We start from the raw sequence: 19,743 nt of genomic DNA on the forward strand, positions 1-19,743 counted from the left end.
AACCCGTTTGTTGTCTGCATCATAGAATGATCGGTGAACCGTCAGGTTCGCTTCTTCTGCTAGTTGACTCGCCAAAGGACGCATCTCCCTTGTTACCCGTTTCAGGGCGTCATTGTCAAACTCTTCGCCATTTTCTTGGGCACTAGGGAAGCCTTTGGATATATCCGCCGGGTCAAGATCAGCTATCCATGCCTTGGCTCGAGTCAGCGCCAGCAAAGCGCCCGCCCGAGCAGCGGATCGCTTCAGCTCTTCTATTTGCACTGGTGTCATTGAGAGACGATCCAGCGTATCCTTGATAAGTGTTGGTGCCGCGTTATCATATGAAGCTGCGCATATAACCCGTTGGGCGCTGATATACAGCTGTTCAATCAGTGTATATGCCGCTTTAAGCTTCTTCCGCATATCAGAACCTAGGTGAGCGATGCGACTTCCTATATCGGTTCAAGAAATATATGTTAAACCGATGAAATTTTCAAAGGGATACAACTCTTGGCAATCACTACTTACCAAATATGGCGGAGGTCATGGCGTTGATTTGGTGCTTTAGCCTAGATAATTCTTCTGCCGCCGGTTTAAGAGCCGCTTCAGCAGTTTCTGCTCGCTTCATCAGACCGGTTTTCTCGGTGTCCCAGTTGGCCTGCTCAGATTTGAACCATGCCTTAAGCTGCTCCATGGTGGTCAAGGCGGTTTTCAGCTCATCCTTGGCTTTGATGGTTTCTGCTTGTTGAGTCTCAAGATTTGCTCGAAGATCAGCAATTTGGGAGGTTTGGTGATTTATTTCACTCTGCAACAGTAAGAAAGCATGTTAATATTTTTATTCAAAGTCCCAAGCATATAACCAGTTATACACTCGGCACTTGGGGGCTAATGCGGATCATTTTTTATACGGATATTTCAAAGTCCCAAAGATTAATACAAGTTTTAATCATGGCACTTGGGGGCTAATGTATGTTTGATCAGCCAAAAAATAGTTCACAAGTTACAGCATGAAGTATACAAAGTACCGGTTTGACTTTCTCAGGACAAACCGGCTCTTGGGGGCTACAATGCAATAAAGGGGCAGAATTTTTAGAAGTGCAATGTTTACCTCATAGCGCTCTTTCATCAGATTCACTAAACCGGCTTCAAAATCACGGCTTGTGTATAGCCGGTTCAGAAAGCCGGAATGAAGATCTTGAGCGGAGAAACCGGTATAAGCAGACAGATCAGTTGTACCCTTTCCTTTGTTCATGGCAGTAGATTCATCCTTAGCAGTATGCTTGGATAGAGCAACCGGGTTTCCAGGGGCGTTGTATGCAGTGCCTGTAACAATAACGTCATCATCCTTGACCGGGCTAGAGGAATCAATATGTTGAACAGGACTTGGCGGTTTGTCAGCTGAATGTGGCGGATCGGCAATTGAGTCCTGTTGTTCCATTGTCGGGCTTGGAGGAGCAGGAGGATTTGAAGTATCAGCTTCTGCGGTTGGTTCAGCTTCTGGCGGTTTAGCATTGCCCTCTTGATTAGGCCCAGCAGAACTGTCCATAGCAACCTCTTGATGTTCGGGTGTCTTTTCCAGATCAACTCCAACAGTAGGGTCGCTGGTCTTGGCTTTCTTCCTTAATCGAGCTTTGGCGCTATAACATAAAAGGTTAAAGTATGGTAAACCGACAAAGTAAAGTTACAAAACAGGTAACACTTACCCGGCGACAACTTTGAGAGGAGGCAATTGGGTGGTCGACGAACCGCTAGACGAACTGGAAGAGGCCTGGTAATTCGGGTCAGACGGATTGAGAGGGCATTGGAAGAAACCTTTAAAGGGGTATTGTTTTTCAGGAGAGCAAGTCACCTCTGGACGACGTTTCCGGGGGGGCGTATCAGCTAAACCGGATGAGGTAATTTGTTGACCACTATGCCGGGTTGTGCGACGTTCTTCTGCTTGTCGTTTCTTCAAAGAAAATTTTGGATCCAGATGAGCAAGGGGGTGAGATTGTTTTACTTTCCGGACTGCACGGCAAACTCTTTGAGCCGGCACAGGCTCTGAGTCGGAAGAAAGAAGAATTACCTCAATATGATCTGCATGGCTGGCCTCAGTTTCATCCTGAAGAGGATCATTGTCAATAAGATGTACGAAAAGGGTGCCAAGTGAATCAAGTTCTACCTCTGCGTCTGATTCTTCCTCCTCCGGCGGATCAGAAGATTCGGCGGCTTTCTTCTTGCCGGCCTTCTTGGTGACCTTGGTTTTTACACGAGGGGCACGAGACGGTTTGTTACGTTTCCAGAAAGAGCTGTCGGCCTGAGATAAAGGTAAAGAAAGGTTAGTAAACAGTCAATACGGAAGCCAGTAAGATATGTACATGAACTTACTGCTGGCGGTTTGTTGGAAACACAAAACGGAGCCAAACCGGTTTGGCTGCATGCAGAGACCGGTTCATCAAGCATCTTCTTGACACATTCCGTGATTTCAAGTTCGGTCATTATTATTTCATGATGACGTTGAGGATCTTTTGCGCTTCCGGTATACTCATGCATCAATCTGGGGCGGCAACTTAAGGGTAGAATGCCCCATGAAACCCAGCAGCGGACAAGATCAATGCCAGTTAAACCATTGGCCATTAGAGCCCGGAGCTTGGCGAGTTGAGGAGCAAAATTCTTCCGTTCCGCGGCAGTTAGACGCGGAGGCATTGGGTGGCCATTGCTAAGCCGGTGAGGGCGGTAGCCCGGCAAGGGATTTTCTCCATCAGGGGCAGTATTCCGGCAGTAAAACTAGGTCTGGTTCCAATCTTTGGGATGGCTATGGTGTTTGGCATGAGGGAAATCAACTTCTTTCCTTTTTTGAATTGATACGCCACCAAGCTCTATGTTGGGGCCGTCTAAAAATTCTGTGCGGCGGTTTAGATGAAAGAAATCCCGGAACAATTCCACGGTTGGCTCTTCTTGAAGATAAACTTCACAGAAAACTTGAAAGTTGCATATATTTGATACAGAATTCGGACCAATATCTTGTGGATGAAGCTGGAAGCTAGCAAGGACATCCCGGAATTTTTTTGATCCGGGCGGACTAAATCCCCGGTCTAGATGTTGCATAAACACAATTACTTCTCCCTCTAGGGGTTCAGGTGGGCATTCCGGTCCCGGAACTCGCCAATGGAGAGTATTCTTCGAAGCTAAGGCACCGGTGGTGACGTAACCGTTGATCTGTGTCTCCGTGATCCGGGAGGGAACCCAATTGCAGGCAGAAAATTGCTTCGACATTCCGGAAAGAGGAACTGCAAATGAAAGTTTCTGATTTAAGGCATCTAATTCAGTGTTAAATCGGAGAAGGATACTGTGCGAATTCAGTTGGCGGTTTAAGAGAGGGCTAATGTTATATGGCAGATTGACTTTTAAGGAGTTAAACCGCCTATAGGCAGGATAGCTAGAATTTGAAATTTCTGCTAAGTGTTACAAAAACAGGTTTCATAATATGGCAGTGTGATTTTGGATCTACCGTGGGTAACTAAAGGAAATGTTTCTGAGCCCTACAATGGCGCTAAATAGGAACAAAGACGAACCAGACGGAGTCTATGCAGAAGCAGTAAGATGTTACGGTGCGGTGAACTAACAACATGGATCTAGCCGCAGTTCAAAGTAGTCAGGCGCACACATATATACTCAATAGGAAGACTAGAAGAAGGAACACAAGATAACTGATGAACGGCGATGAACATGGATGAACTGGAAACCCTGATGAAGATCTAGGGTTATGCGGAAGAGAGCTCACCAGGGCCACACAACGGCGGAAGAACGCGGCAGGGTCTCTGGAACAAACATGGTGATGCAGTGGCCTTGGTCGGTGCAGAGTTGAAGATCGACGGCGGTAGCGGCGCTGGGGGCTTCTTTCAGTCGCGAGAAAGAAGAAAAGAAGCAAGGGGGAGAAAATGAAAGTGCCCGTCGGGCCTATTTATAACAGGGCAAGGGATGAGTGACAGGCGCGAGAATCGAGGAGTCCAATGCGGAAAGTGGCGCAGCTGTCGCCTCGGTTTCCGGATGACATTAAATAAAGGGAATCTTTTTATTCATTTTTTTTACAGAAATGACGTCATGATGATCCGTTGCTGTATCCAGAGGATACAGTCACGGTGGTTTAACAAAAGAAGGCATCGTGGCGGTTTATGAGAAATGAAGGAAGGCGTTCACAAGATTATTCTAAGTATTGAAGATTAACATGAACAGGTTCAAATCAATCTGGGGCCTAATGTTGGGGATATAACTACTGAGTGTAAACCGCCCAGGAGGGGCCGGTTCACGCTCAACCATATTGAAGCCCATGAAGACTCAGAAGATGGCGCTTTACTATGAAGCTTAGAGGCCCGGAGCCCAAAGGCGGATTAGGGCCCATAGTGGTAAACCGCCATAGACATATAGCTTGTATTGTAAGATAAGAAAAGGAGAGACCGAGCCGAACACTTGTATGAGTCGGCCTCGGGACTCTGTAAACCGGCTGGGCGTCAACCCGTGTATATAAAGGGACGACCCGGTGGCGGTTCAGGGACAGAAAAGACAACAACTCGAGACTCAGGCAAGTTCCGCTCCCTGATCATCGAAACCCAATCAATCCCATCACAACTAGACGTAGGCTTTTACCTTCATCGAAGGGGCCGAACTAGTATAACTCTCGTGTCCCTTGTCCGGTTTAACCCCTTCAAGCTAACCTGTAGCAATGGATCCACGACTAAGTCCTTTCACAAGGACATCTGACGTGATAATTCCACGACACACCCCACTTTGCCGCCTGTCATGCACCGGACACTCGGCGACCGCCTTGGCCGCCGAGAAGGAGTCGGAGAAAACGACGCCCGCCACCGGATCGATCACCTCAATCGCTCCCTGGCACTAGAAGAAGAAGATGCTTTGGGTCCGCCCAGTTTTGGCACCCGAATCCGAGATGAGCCCTTCCCTCGAGGGTTCACCCTCCCAAGAGACACGCCCAAATACACCGGCTCCGTGAAGCCGGAAGACTGGCTGGTCGACTACTCCACGGCCGTCAGCATAGCGAACGACAACAAGCGTGTTGCTGTGAAGTACGTCCCGCTCATGTTCCAGGGCACAACCCGGACATGGCTTAACAGCCTGAAGCCCCGCAGCATCAACGGCTGGGTTGATTTCACCGAGGCTTTCGTCCGCAACTTCACCAGCACATACAAGTGGCCTCCCAAGCCTCGATAGCTCTCCTTATGCGTTCAAGGGCCCAGAGAATCGACTCGCGACTACCTCACGCACTGGGCCGAGCTGCGCAACTCTTGCGAGGGCGTGCACGAGGTGCAGGCCATCGAGTATTTCTCTGCCGAGTGCCGAGAGGGCACCCTCCTCAAGCATCGGCTCCTCTGCGACAAGCCGACGACTCTCGACGAGCTGCTGATCATCGCCGACAAGTACGCAACTGCCGAATCCTCCATGAAGGCGGAGATCCAAGTCGATGCATCCGGCAAGATAGCTCCTCCGACTTCTACAAAACGACAACAAGAGCGAGGCCGTACAGCCGGCTTCTACAAGCCGACAGGTGGCAACAGTCGAAGACCAGTAGTCGGAAGGGTAGCCTCTGCCAAAACGTCGAAAGGGCGGCAAGCCCAATTGGTTGCCTGCCTTCTCGTATGAGCAGACCCTCGATGCGCCTTGCAAGTTCCACAGCGGCGCGAAGCCGTCCAACCACACCACTCGGAAGTGCCATTGGCTCACCCGAATCACCAAAGGAGATGGACTCCTGCCTCCGCCGCCTGCCGGTCCGCCGCCTCCTTCGCCCCAGCAGCCGGCGGTCCGGCCAGTCGGAGCAGTACAAGATGAGTATCCGAAAGAGCAGGGAGCCTATGTCGTATTCACCAGTGTAGCTGACGACAGACGCAGCAGACGGCAACAACAACAAGAAGTGCAAGTGGTAGCAACTGGAGCCCCTGAGTTTATGCACTGGTCAGAGAAGCCCATCAGCTGGAGCAGGGCCGACACCCCAGAAGTGATGCCTTCTCCCGGTTCTTGTGCCCTGGTCCTGGATGCCACACTTGCAACAGAGAGACGAGCAGCTCGTTTCTCCAGAATTCTGATATATAGCGGCAGCAGCATCAACATCCTGTACCGTGGCACAATGGAGAAATTGGGAATCAAGCAGAAGTAGCTTCAGCCCAGTCGGACTGTATTCCATGGCATAGTTCCTAACCTGTCTTGTTCACCAATCGGCAACACCCAGATCGACGTCCTCTTTGGGGACAAGAATCATTTCCACCGAGAGGCAATCTGGTTTGAAGTGGTGGACCTCGAGAGCCCCTACCATGCGCTGCTTGGCCGGCTTGCCCTGGCCAAGTTCACGGCGGTCCCCCACTATGCTTACCTCAAGATGAAGATGCCGACCACCAAAGGAATCCTGACCATAGCCGACAGACTGAAGACCGCCTTCATCACACCATTCAGAGCCTTCTATCACCTGACGATGACGTTCGGCTTGAGGAATGTCGGCGCCATGTTTCAGCATTGCATGCAGAAGTGCCTCCTCAAGCAACTCAACAGAAACACCCATGTTTACGTGGATGATGTGGTAGTGAAGACGGAGAAGCATGGCATGCTGCTAGAAGACCTCAAAGAGACATTCGAGAACCTGCGTCAATTTCAAATCAAGCTCAACCCGGAGAAATGCGTCTTTGGAGTACCAGCCGGCCAACTTCTTGGCTTTCTAGTCTCAGAGCGCGGCATAAGTGCAACCCTGTGAAGATCAAGGCAATTGAGAGTATGGAAGTACCCACCCGACTGCTGGATGTACAAAAATTCACCGGCTGCCTGGCGTCCATTATCCGCTTCCTCAGCCTGCTGGGCGAGAAGGATCTCCACTGTATCAGCTCATGAAGAAAACCACTTTTTTGAGTGGAACGACAAGGCAGACGAAGATTTCCTTCAGCTCAAGAAGATGTTGACCACCCCGCCTGTCCTGGCGGCTCCGACTGATAAAGAGCCCATGCTCCTTTACATTACCGCCACCAGCCGGGTGGTCAGCACAGTCATAGTGGTGGAACACAAGGAGGAAGGCAAGGCACTGCTGGTCCAGAGGCCGGTATATTATTTAAGTGAAGTACTGTCCGCCTCCAAGCAAAATTACCCCCACTATCAGAAGATGTGCTATGGCGTGCATTTCGTCGCCAAGAAACTCAAGCCTTACTTTCAAGAGCATCCAATTACTGTTGTCTGCACAACTCCACTTGCTGAGATCATTGGAAGCCGAGATGCCTCTGGCTGAGTGGCTAAGTGGGCCATAGATATGGCCCCCTACACCATCCACTACCAGCCTCGCACCACCATCAAGTCACAAGCGTTGGCCGACTTCCTCGTAGATTGGGCCGAGACCCAGTACCTGCCGCCAGTGCCAGACTCCACTCATTGGCGGATGCACTTTGATGGGTCCAAAATGCGCACCGGCCTGGGAGCTGGCGTTGTCCTCACCTCTCCCTAAGGCGACAAGCTCAAATATGTGCTGCAGATCCATTTTGCCGCCTCCAACAATGTGGCAGAATATGAAGCACTCATACACGGGCTCCGACTTGCCAAGGAGCTCGGCATTCGCCAGATCCTGTGTTATGGTGATTCCGACTTGGTGGTCCAACAATCGTCAGGCGACTGGGACGCCAAGGATGCAAATAAGGCGAGCTACCGCTTTTTCATACAACAGCTTAGTGGATATTTTGAAGGGTGCGAGTTCCTCCATGTGCCAAGAAACGACAACGAGCAAGCAGATGCCTTGGCATGGATTGGCTCCACCCGACAAGCAATACTAGCCGGCGTCGCCCTGTGCCGCCTCCTCAAGCCATCTGTCAAGCCGTCACCAGAATCAGATTCCATGTTCGTGCCGGCCCCTCCCAAAGCAGTCGGATCCGACTTGAGGGCCCCACAAGCCGGCACGGGGACTTCGGCAGGTGGCCTGGGGACTGCAGCAGCCGCACCCGGCCTGGGGACTCCAGAGCCCGGCCCGGGGACTGCAGCAGTCGGCCCGGGGACTTCTCCAGTTCAGCAGGCGGAAGCAGCAACTAACCCTCCACCTCCCAGCCCAACCGCCCTTATACAAGTTGCAGTCATGGCAGTCGAAGAAATAGTGGCACCATCCTGGGTTCAACCAATCCTCAAGTTTCTGGTGAACAAAGAGCTGCCGACTGATGAGATCTCGGCCCGACAAGTGCAACGGCGGGCTGCAGCTTACACCATCGTCAACAGAGAGCTGGTGCAGTGAAGTGTCACTGGCGTTTATCAGCGCTGCGTGGAGCCAGACAAAGGCCAAGCAATCCTCAGGGATATCCACCAAGGCGAATGCGGTCACCACGCGGCTTCAAGATCACTTGTTGCCAAGGCTTTGCGCCATGCTTTCTTCTGGCCGACTGCTCTAGAAGAAGCCAAAGAATTAGGCCAGAAGTGTCAAGGGTGCCAGAAGTTCCGCTCCAAGCCACATCTGCCGGCTTCTGCACTCAAGATCATTCCCATAGCCTGGCCCTTTGCCGTATGGGGACTGGACATGGTAGGGCCATTCAAGACAGCGCGTGGTGGCATGACTCATTTGCTTGTTACTGTGGACAAGTTCACCAAGTGGATAGAAGCAAAACCAATCAAGAAGTTGAATGGGCCAACTGCCATGACCTTCATCGCTGACATCACCACTCGGTACAACGTACCACACAACATCATCACCGACAACGACACTAACTTCGCCAAGGGAGCCTGGGCCCGTTTCTGCGCGACGCAGGGCATCCGACTGGACCTAGCATCCGTTGCCCACCCGCAGTCAAACGGCCAAGTAGAGCGAGCAAACAACCTAATTTTGTCCGGCATCAAGCCCTGAATGGTCTAGCCTCTAGAGCGTTCGGCTGGCTGCTGGCTCGAGGAGCTGCCGGCCATCCTCTGGAGCTTGTGTACGACTCCGAACAAGTCAACCGGCTTCACTCCCTTCTTCCTCATCTACGGTGCCGAAGCCGTCATCCCGACGGACATAGAATTCGACTCCCCTCGAGTCACCATGTACATCAAGGAGGAGGACAAAGAAGCACGAGAAGACGGTGGCGACTTGCTGGAAGAGGGCCGGCTGTTGGCCTCAGCCGGTCCACCATCTACCAATAGAGTCTTTGCTGGTACTACAATCGCAAGGTCAAGCCAAGATCATTCCAAGAAGGAGACCTTGTGCTCCAGCTAATCCAGCAAACAGCTGGCCAACACAAGCTCTCGGCGCCTTGGGAAGGCCCGTTCATCGTCAGCAAGGTGCTGGGCAATGATTCCTACTATCTGATCGACACTCAGAAGCCCAGAGCATGCAAAAGAGACGACTCAGGCAAGGAGACAAAGAGGCCATGGGATGAGAACCTCCTCCGAAGATTTTACAGTTAAAAGCAGTATGTATCACGCTACCTTTTGTATTAAGTACGAAGACTCCGGGTCCTCGAGAAGAACCCGGGGACTACCCTCTTTTATCTATATGATAAGAATTATGCCCACGAATGTGTTATTTCATTATTCCGCCTGGCACCGGGCTCGACTAGTCGTCCCGGGGGGCTCGCCTAGTCGTCCCGAGGGGCTCGCCGCCTTCTACTATGTGCCGCCTCCTGCAGTCGGACAAGTAGTATGTTGGCACCAGCAAACTTCTCCTGTCAGAAGCCGCAGCTCGCAGAGCGACTGAACGGCGGATAGGAGTTGCAAGAAAGGTGCCCATACGAACAAACGGCTAAGGAAAAAAGGTGTACATAGCTGAAGCCGGCATCCCGCCTACTCGACCGACTGCTGAGCAGTCGGCCGGCCGGCTCCTACTTTCCTTGACAACGTCCTAGCCGGCTAAGTACTTGCCCTCCCAAAAGCAGCAAAGCACTTGGCCCAGCCGCAGTCTGCAGAGCGGCTGTTCGACTGGACAAGGGCTAGCTAAGGAAGGGCGGAAAGGAAAAAAGGCAAAAGGCAGAAAGCAAGAAAAGCTGGAAGTCGGCACTTAAAGCATATTTACATAGAAAAAGGCCCTTGGCCAGCATTCAACAAGTTTGAAATACACCCCGTGGGTGGAATTGCGCAAATTTAACAAAGTTTTGTCCATCACGATTGACGGTGTCCTGGACTAGGGGGTACTCAACGCGTCGTCTCCCAATCAGTTGGATTGGGCCGAGGACCCCCATGGCCGTATACTCATGGGCCAGTCCGACAACTGCCGCATACAAGGAAGAATCCACAAGACTTGGCGATCAAGACAAGGACTCCTCCCCCACCGGCGTATTCGGCTAGGACTCTTGTTATCCTAGGCCTCTGGTGCATTATATAAACCGGGGCCAGGCTAGTCGATAGACATATACAACAACAATCATACCATAGGCTAGCTTCTAGGGTTTAGCCTCTTTTATCTCGCGGTAGATCAACTCTTGTACTACCCATATCATCAATATTAATCAAGCAGGAGTAGGGTTTTACCTCCATCGAGAGGGCCCGAACCTGGGTAAACATTGTGTCCCTTGCCTCCTGTTATCGTTGATCCTAAGACGCACTGCTTGGGACCCCCTATCCGAGATCCACCGGTTTTGACACCGACATTGGTGCTTTCATTGAGAGTTCCGCTGTGTGATCGGCGAAAGGATCAATGGCTCGGCTGCAGGTCAATTACGATGTCGGCTTCTTCGTCACCAGCTCAACTGGTCACCTTGGCTTGACCGAGGACTGTGCCCTACCTCCGATCGTCATGTTCGGATGAAGGCCTTCATCAACACCAACTCCGATCTCTATCAAGATCATGTAAGAGTCATCCATGGAGCTCGGGGGCTCAACGTCAACATTGCCCTCAGGCGTCCGTGCTGTTTTTCTGGACAACAAACTTGTATCCGCCACCACCGCCTCCTCGAGTGTCGCTTAAACGATTACTTCGGTGGAATTATGCGGAATTAAGTCTACAACAACCCTGCAAAAATTTCGTCGAGTTCCGATGGAGGAATCTCCGGCAATCTCCGATATACCGGAGCCCTGTTGAATCTGGATGTGAATCCGGACGAGTTTAGGGCGTGGTATCCAGCATCTAGCTCGGATGTCCTTTGAAGGATCCAACCGTTGATTTGCTGCGGAATTCCCATATCTACCACCTGCGAAAAATTCAGCTCGATCCGACTATCCAAACTCCGGGAAACTTCCGATTAGTGCATCACTTTTTGGATATGTTTTCTGCGTGAGAACGAATCCGACCCGAATTCATCTTCTTTATGAATGGGATCTCAGACATCCTTTTTGAAGGAAGTTTTTGTATGGGGTGTTGTGTTTTATTCTCAAACACATCCCAGTAGTATTAAAAGTATTCTTGCAATACGAACTTCACCGTCGCGCCGGTGTCAAACCAGCCCGACAACATCACTCCATGGCGGCCAACCTGTGCTAGACACGTCGTCGCTTTGTTGAGCCGAACTCAATTTCTTCGGATCATCATCTCGGCCAGACGAACAATAGTTCGGCATCGCGAAGGATAAATCGTCACCAACATCGCTGCCCCACGGATTACACGGAGCGGGCACACCTGCATCGCCACACGGTCACTTCATCAAGCCGGCATCGACCACGTCACGACCTGCATTGCTGGACCGGGGGCTTCATCATCTCTTCATCAACCTACTCCGGAGACTTCGGCGTCGCTGGCCGACCAGCTCCGTCACGTTAGCTGGACTGAGGGCTTTGCCTCGGTGAGCCAACCTTTGCCAGCATCGCCATGCCGTTGCTTTATCGCCCATCAGGCGATAGTGTGCGGATCGAGTCCCAATTTTGGGAATCACCTTTCTTCGGATTGCTACAACAAATAAGCCAGGTGCTATTAATCCTAGTATTTTTTGCTTGTTAGGGTTCATTTTTTCCAATGAATTATTACTCTGGTTTGTCCGTCATATGTACGCAGGTCTATCAAATGGTGGCCGCATTAACGACGATCGCATGGTGGTTCGGTCAGTTTCCGTACATAGTCCGGCGAACGCCGCATCCGGAACTCGAATCGACCTGTGAATTCAGGCCTTGCCATGCCTTTACCGCATCACGCCGCCGCCCGGCATCGACACTGACTTCGGTGCCAGGCCATATTTCTTTTATTACTCACTTTGCATAAATTATTTGTTATGCAACGATTTTTTTATTATTATTACTATTATATCCGGTTTGCACTATTTTTTGTGCACAGGAAAATGATCCAGCCGGACTATATCCTTTGGCGTCACCTCAGCTGGACGGGGGGCTTCGTCAACACTTCATTACCCCATGCCGGGGACTTCGACATCACCCTGCCGTCCTGCATTGACTGTGCTATGTCACCACTTCGGAGTGCCGAGCTCTTTGCTCCACCACCTCGGGACCGGCTCGGGGATGGAACCTTGTCCCGCGTCAAGTTCGGACTGCGTCATCAATACCGAACACATTAACCAGCTAAGTTGTCTTCATGCTCAAAGTTTTAAATTTTTAACTTGTGTTCGGCTCGGCCAAGCATTATACTTTTTTGGAAAAAAGTTGCTTGTAAAAATTTCCTTGTCCAACCTTTGTTTGTGACGAGAAAATTCAAATACCCCGTTTACTTGGGGGCTTCCTTCATGAAGCTTTTTCATCTTGCATATGGTTATACTTATACGGCTTCGTTCCTTGTTCGTGTATTACGCCACAATATGCACCATATTGACTTAAGCGATTTGCAAGCTGGGTTGCCTGGCTCCTGTGCTTACCCCTACATTCCCGATTGTTCGGCTAGGGAGTAAAGGGAGCACCTCTGCGATTGTCACGATCGGGTCACCCGAGCCGGACCTCAGACTGGGTGAAGCCGAAAGCTAGCGCTCTTATTGTTTTCAATCATGGTTGGCACACAACGGAACTCATGAGTACAAAAAATCTATTGCACAAGTCTCATAATAACAATGAGCACCAAAGAAAGGTATCGGTGGGGGAACTATTTTCTTGGAAGATGCTTCTTACACTTTGCCGCAATATAGCATAAGTTCCCTGAGCGCGCTTTGTCTGTTACAGCCTTATGGCCTGATTGCCTGGTTATTGGAAACACCGTCAATATTCTCGACAGATGGAGTACATAACACTTTTCGGTCCTCGACCGACGAGGGAGAAGCCGACGGTCGGTTAAGACGCGTTTAAAGTTCGGTTGAACATAGATATGATATAAGTACTTCGGTACATGCAATCATTCTTTTGTTGGGGAACGTAGCAGAAATTTAAAATTTTCCTATGTGTCACCAAGATCTATCTATGGAGAAACCAACAACGAGGGGAAGGAGAGTGCATCTACATACCCTTGTAGATCGCTAAGCGGAAGCGTTCAAGAGAACGGGGTTGAAGGAGTCGTACTCATCGTGATCCAAATCACCGGAGATCCTAGTGCCGAACGGACGGCACCTCCGCGTTCAACACACGTACAGCCCGGTGATGTCTCCCATGCCTTGATCCAGCAAGGAGAGAGGGAGAGGTTCAGGAAGACTCCATCCAGCAGCAGCACAACGGCGTGGTGGTGATGGAGGAGCGTGGCAATCCTGTAGGGCTTCGCTAAGCACCGCGGGAGAGGAGAAGGGACAGAGGTAGGGCTGCGCCAGGGAGAGGTCAAACTCATCTATTGGCAGCCCCAAAACCCTCAAGTATATATAGGGGGAGAGGGAGGGCTGAGCCCCCACCTAGGGTTCCACCCCTAGGGGCGGCGGCAAGCCCAAACCCATCTAGGGTGCGGCCAAGGGGGGGAAGAGGGGAAACTTGCCCCCCAAGTTAGGTGGGTGCGCCCCCTCCCCCAAACCCTAGGCGCCTTGGGCCCTTGTGGGGGGGCGCACCAGCCCACCTGGGGCTGGTCCCCTCCCACACTTGGCCCATGCAGCCCTCCAGGGATGGTGGCCCCACTTGGTGGACCCCCGGGACCCTCCCAGTGGTCCCAGTACGTTACCGATAAAACCCGAAACTTTTCCGATGACCAAAACAGGACTTCCCATATATAAATGTTTACCTCCGGACCATTCCGGAACTCCTCGTGACGTCCGGGATCTCATCCGGGACTCCGAACAACATTCGGTAACCACATACAAACTTCCTTTATAACCCTAGCGTCATCAAACCTTAAGTGTGTAGACCCTACGGGTTCGAGAATCATGCAGACATGACCGAGACGTTCTCCGGTCAATAACCAACAGTGGGATCTGGATACCCATGTTGGCTCCCACATGTTCCACGATGATCTCATCGGATGAACCACGATGTCAAGGACTCAATCGATCCCGTATACAATTCCCTTTGTCTAGCGATATTGTACTTGCCTGAGATTCGATCGTCGGTATGCCGATACCTTGTTCAATCTCGTTACCGGCAAGTCTCTTTACTCGTTCCGTAACACATCATCCCGTGATCAACCCCTTGGTCACATTGTGCACATTATGATGATGTCCTACCGAGTGGGCCCAGAGATACCTCTCCGTTAACCGGAGTGACAAATCCCAGTCTCGATTCGTGCCAACCCAACAGACACTTTCAGAGATACCTATAGTGCACCTTTATAGCCACCCAGTTATGTTGTTACGTTTGGTACACCCAAAGCATTCCTACGGTATCCGGGAGTTGCACAATCTCATGGTCTAAGGAAATGATATGTGACATTAGAAAAGCTGTAGCATACAAACTACACGATCTTTTGTGCTAGGCTTAGGATTGGGTCTTGTCCATCACATCATTCTCCTAATGATGTGATCCCGTTATCAACGACATCCAATGTCCATGGTCAGGAAACCGTAACCATCTATTGATCAACGAGCTAGTCAACTAGAGGCTTACTAGGGACATGGTGTTGTCTATGTACCCACACATGTATCTGAGTTTCCTATCAATACAATTATAGCAGGGATAATAAACGATTATCATGAACAAGGAAATATAATAATAACTAATTTATTATTGCCTCTAGGGCATATTTCCAACAGTATCCCACTTGAAATAGAGTCAATAATCTAGTTCACATCATCATGTGATTAACACTGATAGGTCACATCGCCATGTGACCAACATCCAAAGAGTTTACTAGTGTCACTAAACTAGTTCACATCACCATGTGATTAAGACTCAATGAGTTCTGGGGTTTGATCATGTTTTGCTTGTGAGAGAGGTTTTAGTTAATGGGTCTGCAACATTCAGATCCGTATGTACTTCGCAATTCTCTATGTCATATTGTAAATGCTGCTTCCACGCTCCACTTGGAGCTATTCCAAATGGTTGCTCCACCATACGTATCCGGTTTGCTACTCAGAGTCACTCGGATAGGTGTTAAAGCTTGCATCGACGTAACCCTTTACGTCGAACTCTTTATCACCTCCATAATCGAGAAACATGTCATTTATTTACTCCAAGGACAATTTTGACCGCTGTCCAATGATCCCCATTCCTGGATCATTCTTGTACCCCTTGACTGACTCATGGCAAGGCACACTTCCGGTGCGGTACACAACATAGCATACTATAGAGCCTATGTCTGAAGCATAGGGGACGGCCTTCGTCCTTTGTCTCTCTTCTGCCGTGGTCGAGCTTTAACTCTTAACTTCATACCTTACAACTCAGGCAAGAACTCCTTCGTTGACTGATCCATCTTGAACACCTTCGATCATGTCAAGGTATGTGCTCATTTGAAAGTACCACGTAGCGTTTTTGATCTATCCTCATAGATCTTGATGCTCAATGTTCAAGCACCTTAATTCAGGTTTTCTATTGAAAAACACTTTTCAAATAACCCTATATGCTTTCCAGAAATTCTACATTATTTCTGATCAACAATATGTCATTCACATATACTTATCAGAAATTCTATAGTGCTCCCACTCACTTCTTTGGAAATACAAATTTCTCATAAACTTTGTATAAACCCAAAATCTTTGATCATCTCATCAAAGCGCACATTCCAACTCCGAGATGCTTACTCCAGTCCTTAGAAGGATCGCTGGAGCTAGCATACCTTTTAGCATCCTTAGGATCGACAAACCTGTCTGATTGTATCACATACAACCTTTCCTTACGAAAACTGGTAAGGAAACTCGTTTTGACATCCAATTGGTTGATTTCATAAATGCAGCTAATGCTAATATGATTCCGACGGACTTAAGCATCGCTACGAATGAGAAAATCTCATCATAGTCAACTCCTTGAACTTGTGAAAAACTCTTCGCCACAAGTCGAGCTTCATAGACGGTGACATTACCGTTCACGTCCGTCTTCTTCTTAAAGATCCATTTATCTCAATGGCTTGCTGATCAACGGGCAAGTCCACCAAAGTCCATGCTTTGTTCTGATACATGGATCCTATCTCGGATTTCATGGCTTCTAACCATTTGTTGGAATATGGGCCCACCATTGCCTCTCCATAGCTCGTAGGTTCATTGTTGTCTAGCAACATGACCTTCAAGACAGGATTACTGTACCACTCTGAAGTAGTACGCATCCTCGTCACCCTACAAGGCACGGTAGTGACTTGATCCGAAGTTTCATGATCACTATCATAAGCTTCTACTTCAATTGGTGTAGGTGCCACAGGAACAACTTCATGTGCCCTGCTACACACTAATTGTAGTGACGGTTCAATAACCATATCAAGTCTCCACCATCCTCCCACTCAATTTTTTTTCGAGACAAACTTTTTTCTCGAGAAAGGACCCGATTCAAGAAACAATCCCTATTGCTTTCGGATCTGAATTAGGAGGTATACCCAACTATTTTGGGTGTCCTATGAAGATGCATTTTATCCGCTTTGGGTTCGAGCTTATCAACCTGAAACCTTTTCACATAAGCATCGCAGCCCCAAACTTTTAAGAAACGACAACTCGGGTTTCTCCAAACCATAGTTCAAACGGTGTCGTCTCAACGGAATTACGTGGTGCCCTATTAAAGTGAGTGCGGTTGTCTCTAATGCCTAACCCATGAACGATAGTGGTAATTCGATAAGAGACATCATGGTACGCACCATATCCAATAGGGTGCAACTATGATGTTCGGACACACCATCACACTATGGTGTTCCAGGCGGTATTAATTGTGAAACAATTTCCACAATGTCGTGCCAAAGCTCGTAACTCAGATACTCATCTCTATGATCATATCATAGACATTTTATCCTCTTGTCACAATGATCTTCAACTTCACTCTGAAATTACTTGAACCATTCAACAATTCAGACTTGTGTTTCATCAAGTAAATATACTCAGTATCTACTTAAATCATCTGTGAAGTAAGAACATAACGATATTCACTGCATGCCTCAGCACTCATTGGACTGCACACATCAAAGTGTGTTACTTCCAACAAGTTGCTATCTTGTTCCATCTTACTGAAAATGAGGCTTTTCAGTCATCTTGCCTATGTTGTATGATTTGCATATCTCAAGTGATTCAAAATCAAGTGAGTCCAAACGATCCATCTGCATGGAGTTTCTTCATGCGTATACACCAATAGACATGGTTTGCATGTCTCAAACTTTTCAAAAATGAGTGAGTCCAAAGATCTATCATATGGAGCTTCTTCATGCGTTTTACACCAATATGACTTAGATGGCAGTGCCACAAGTAAGTGGTACTATCATTACTATCTTATATCTTTTGGCATGAAAATGTGTATCACTACGATCAAGATTCAATAAACCATTCCTTTTAGGTGCTAGACCATTGAAGGTATTATTCAAATAAACAGAGTAACCATTATTCTCCTTAAATGAATAACCGTATTGCGACAGACATAATCCAATCATGTCTATGCTCAATGCAAACACCAAATAACAATTATTTAGGTTTAACACCAATCTCGATGGTAGAGGGAGCGTGCGATGCTTGATCACATCAACCTTGGAAACACTTCCAACACATATAGTCAGCTCACCTTTATCTAGTCTCTGTTTATTCTGTAGCTTTTATTTTGAGTTACTAACACTTAGCAACCGAACTGGTATCTAACACCCTGGTGCTACTAGGAGTACTAGTAAAGTACACATTAACATAATGTATATCCAATATACTCTACCGACCTTGCCAGCCTTCTTATCTACCAAGTATCTAGGGTAATTCTGCTCCAGTGGCTGTTCCCCTTATTACAGAAGCACTTAGTCTCGGGTTTGGGTTCAACCTTGGGTGTCTTCACTGGAGCAGCAACTGATTTGTCGTTTCATGAAGTGCCCCTTCTTGCCCTTGCCCTTCTTGAAACTAGTGGTTTCACTAACCATCAACAATTGATGCTCCTTCTTGATTTCTACTTTCGCGGTGCCAAACATCGTGAATATCTCAAGGACCATCATATCTATCCCTGATTTGTTATAGTTCATCACGAAGCTCTAGCAGCTTGGTGGCAATGACTTTGGAGAAACATCACTATCTCATTTGGAAGATCAACTCCCACTCGATTCAAGTGATTGTTGCACTCAGACAATCTGAGCACAAGCTCAACGATTGAGTTTTTCTCCCTTAGTTTGCAGGCTAAGAAAATCGTCGGAGGTCTTATACCTCTTGACGTGGGCACGAGCCTGAAATCCCAATTTCAGCCCTCGAAACATCTCATATGTTCCACGATGTTTCGAAAATGTCTTTGGTGCCTCAACTCTAAACCGTTTAATTGAACTATCACGTAGTAATCAAAACATGTATGTCCGATGTTTGCAACATCCACAGACGATGTTTTGGGGTTCTGCACACTGAGCGGTGCATTAAGGACATAAGCTTTCTACTGATCGCATAATCTCTACTGTCAACTTTCAACTATATTTTCTCTAGGAACATATCTAAAATAGTAGAACTAACGCGCGAGCTATGACATAATTTGCAAAGGGCTTTTGACTATGTTCAGGATAATAAGTTCATCTTATGAACTCCCACTCAGATAGACATCCCTCTAGTCATCTAAGTGATTACATGATCCGAGTCAACTAGGCCGTGTCCGATCATCACGTGAGACGGACTAGTCATCATCGGTGAACATGTTCATGTTGATCGTATCTACTATACGACTCATGCTCGACCTTTCGGTCTCTTGTGTTCCGAGGCCATGTCTGTACATGCTAGGCTCGTCAAGTTAACCTAAGTGTTTTGCGTGTGTAAATCTGGCTTACACCCGTTGTATGTGAACGTAACAATCTATCACACCCGATCATCACGTGGTGCTTCGAAACGACAAACTTTCGCAACGGTGCACAGTTAGGGGGAACACTTTCTTGAAATTTTAATGAGGGATCATCTTATTTACTACCGTCGTTCTAAGCAAATAAGATGTATAAACATGATAAACATCACATGCAATCAAATAGTGACATGATATGGCCAATGTCATTTTTGCTCCTTTTGATCTCCATCTTCGGGGCTCCATGATCATCATCGTCACCGGCATGACACCATGATCTCCATCATCATGATATCCATCATCATGTCTCTATGAAGTTGTCTCGCCAACTTATTACTTCTACTACTATGGCTACCGGTTAGCAATAAAGTAAAGTAATTACATGGCGCTTGTTCAATGACACGCAGGTCATACAATAAATTAAGACAACTCCTATGGCTCCTGCCAGTTGTCATACTCATCGACATGCAAGTCGTGATTCCTATTACAAGAACATGATCAATCTCATACATCACATATCATTCATCACATTCTTCTTGACCATATCACATCACATAGCATACCCTGCAAAACAAGTTAGACGTCCTCTAATTGTTGTTTGCATGTTTTACGTGGCTGCTATGGGTTTCTAGCAAGAACGTTTCTTACCTGCGCAAAAGCCAC

Source organism: Triticum dicoccoides, chromosome 6B (assembly GCF_002162155.2).
Source record: "Triticum dicoccoides isolate Atlit2015 ecotype Zavitan chromosome 6B, WEW_v2.0, whole genome shotgun sequence".
Classification (NCBI taxonomy): Eukaryota; Viridiplantae; Streptophyta; class Magnoliopsida; order Poales; family Poaceae; genus Triticum; species Triticum dicoccoides.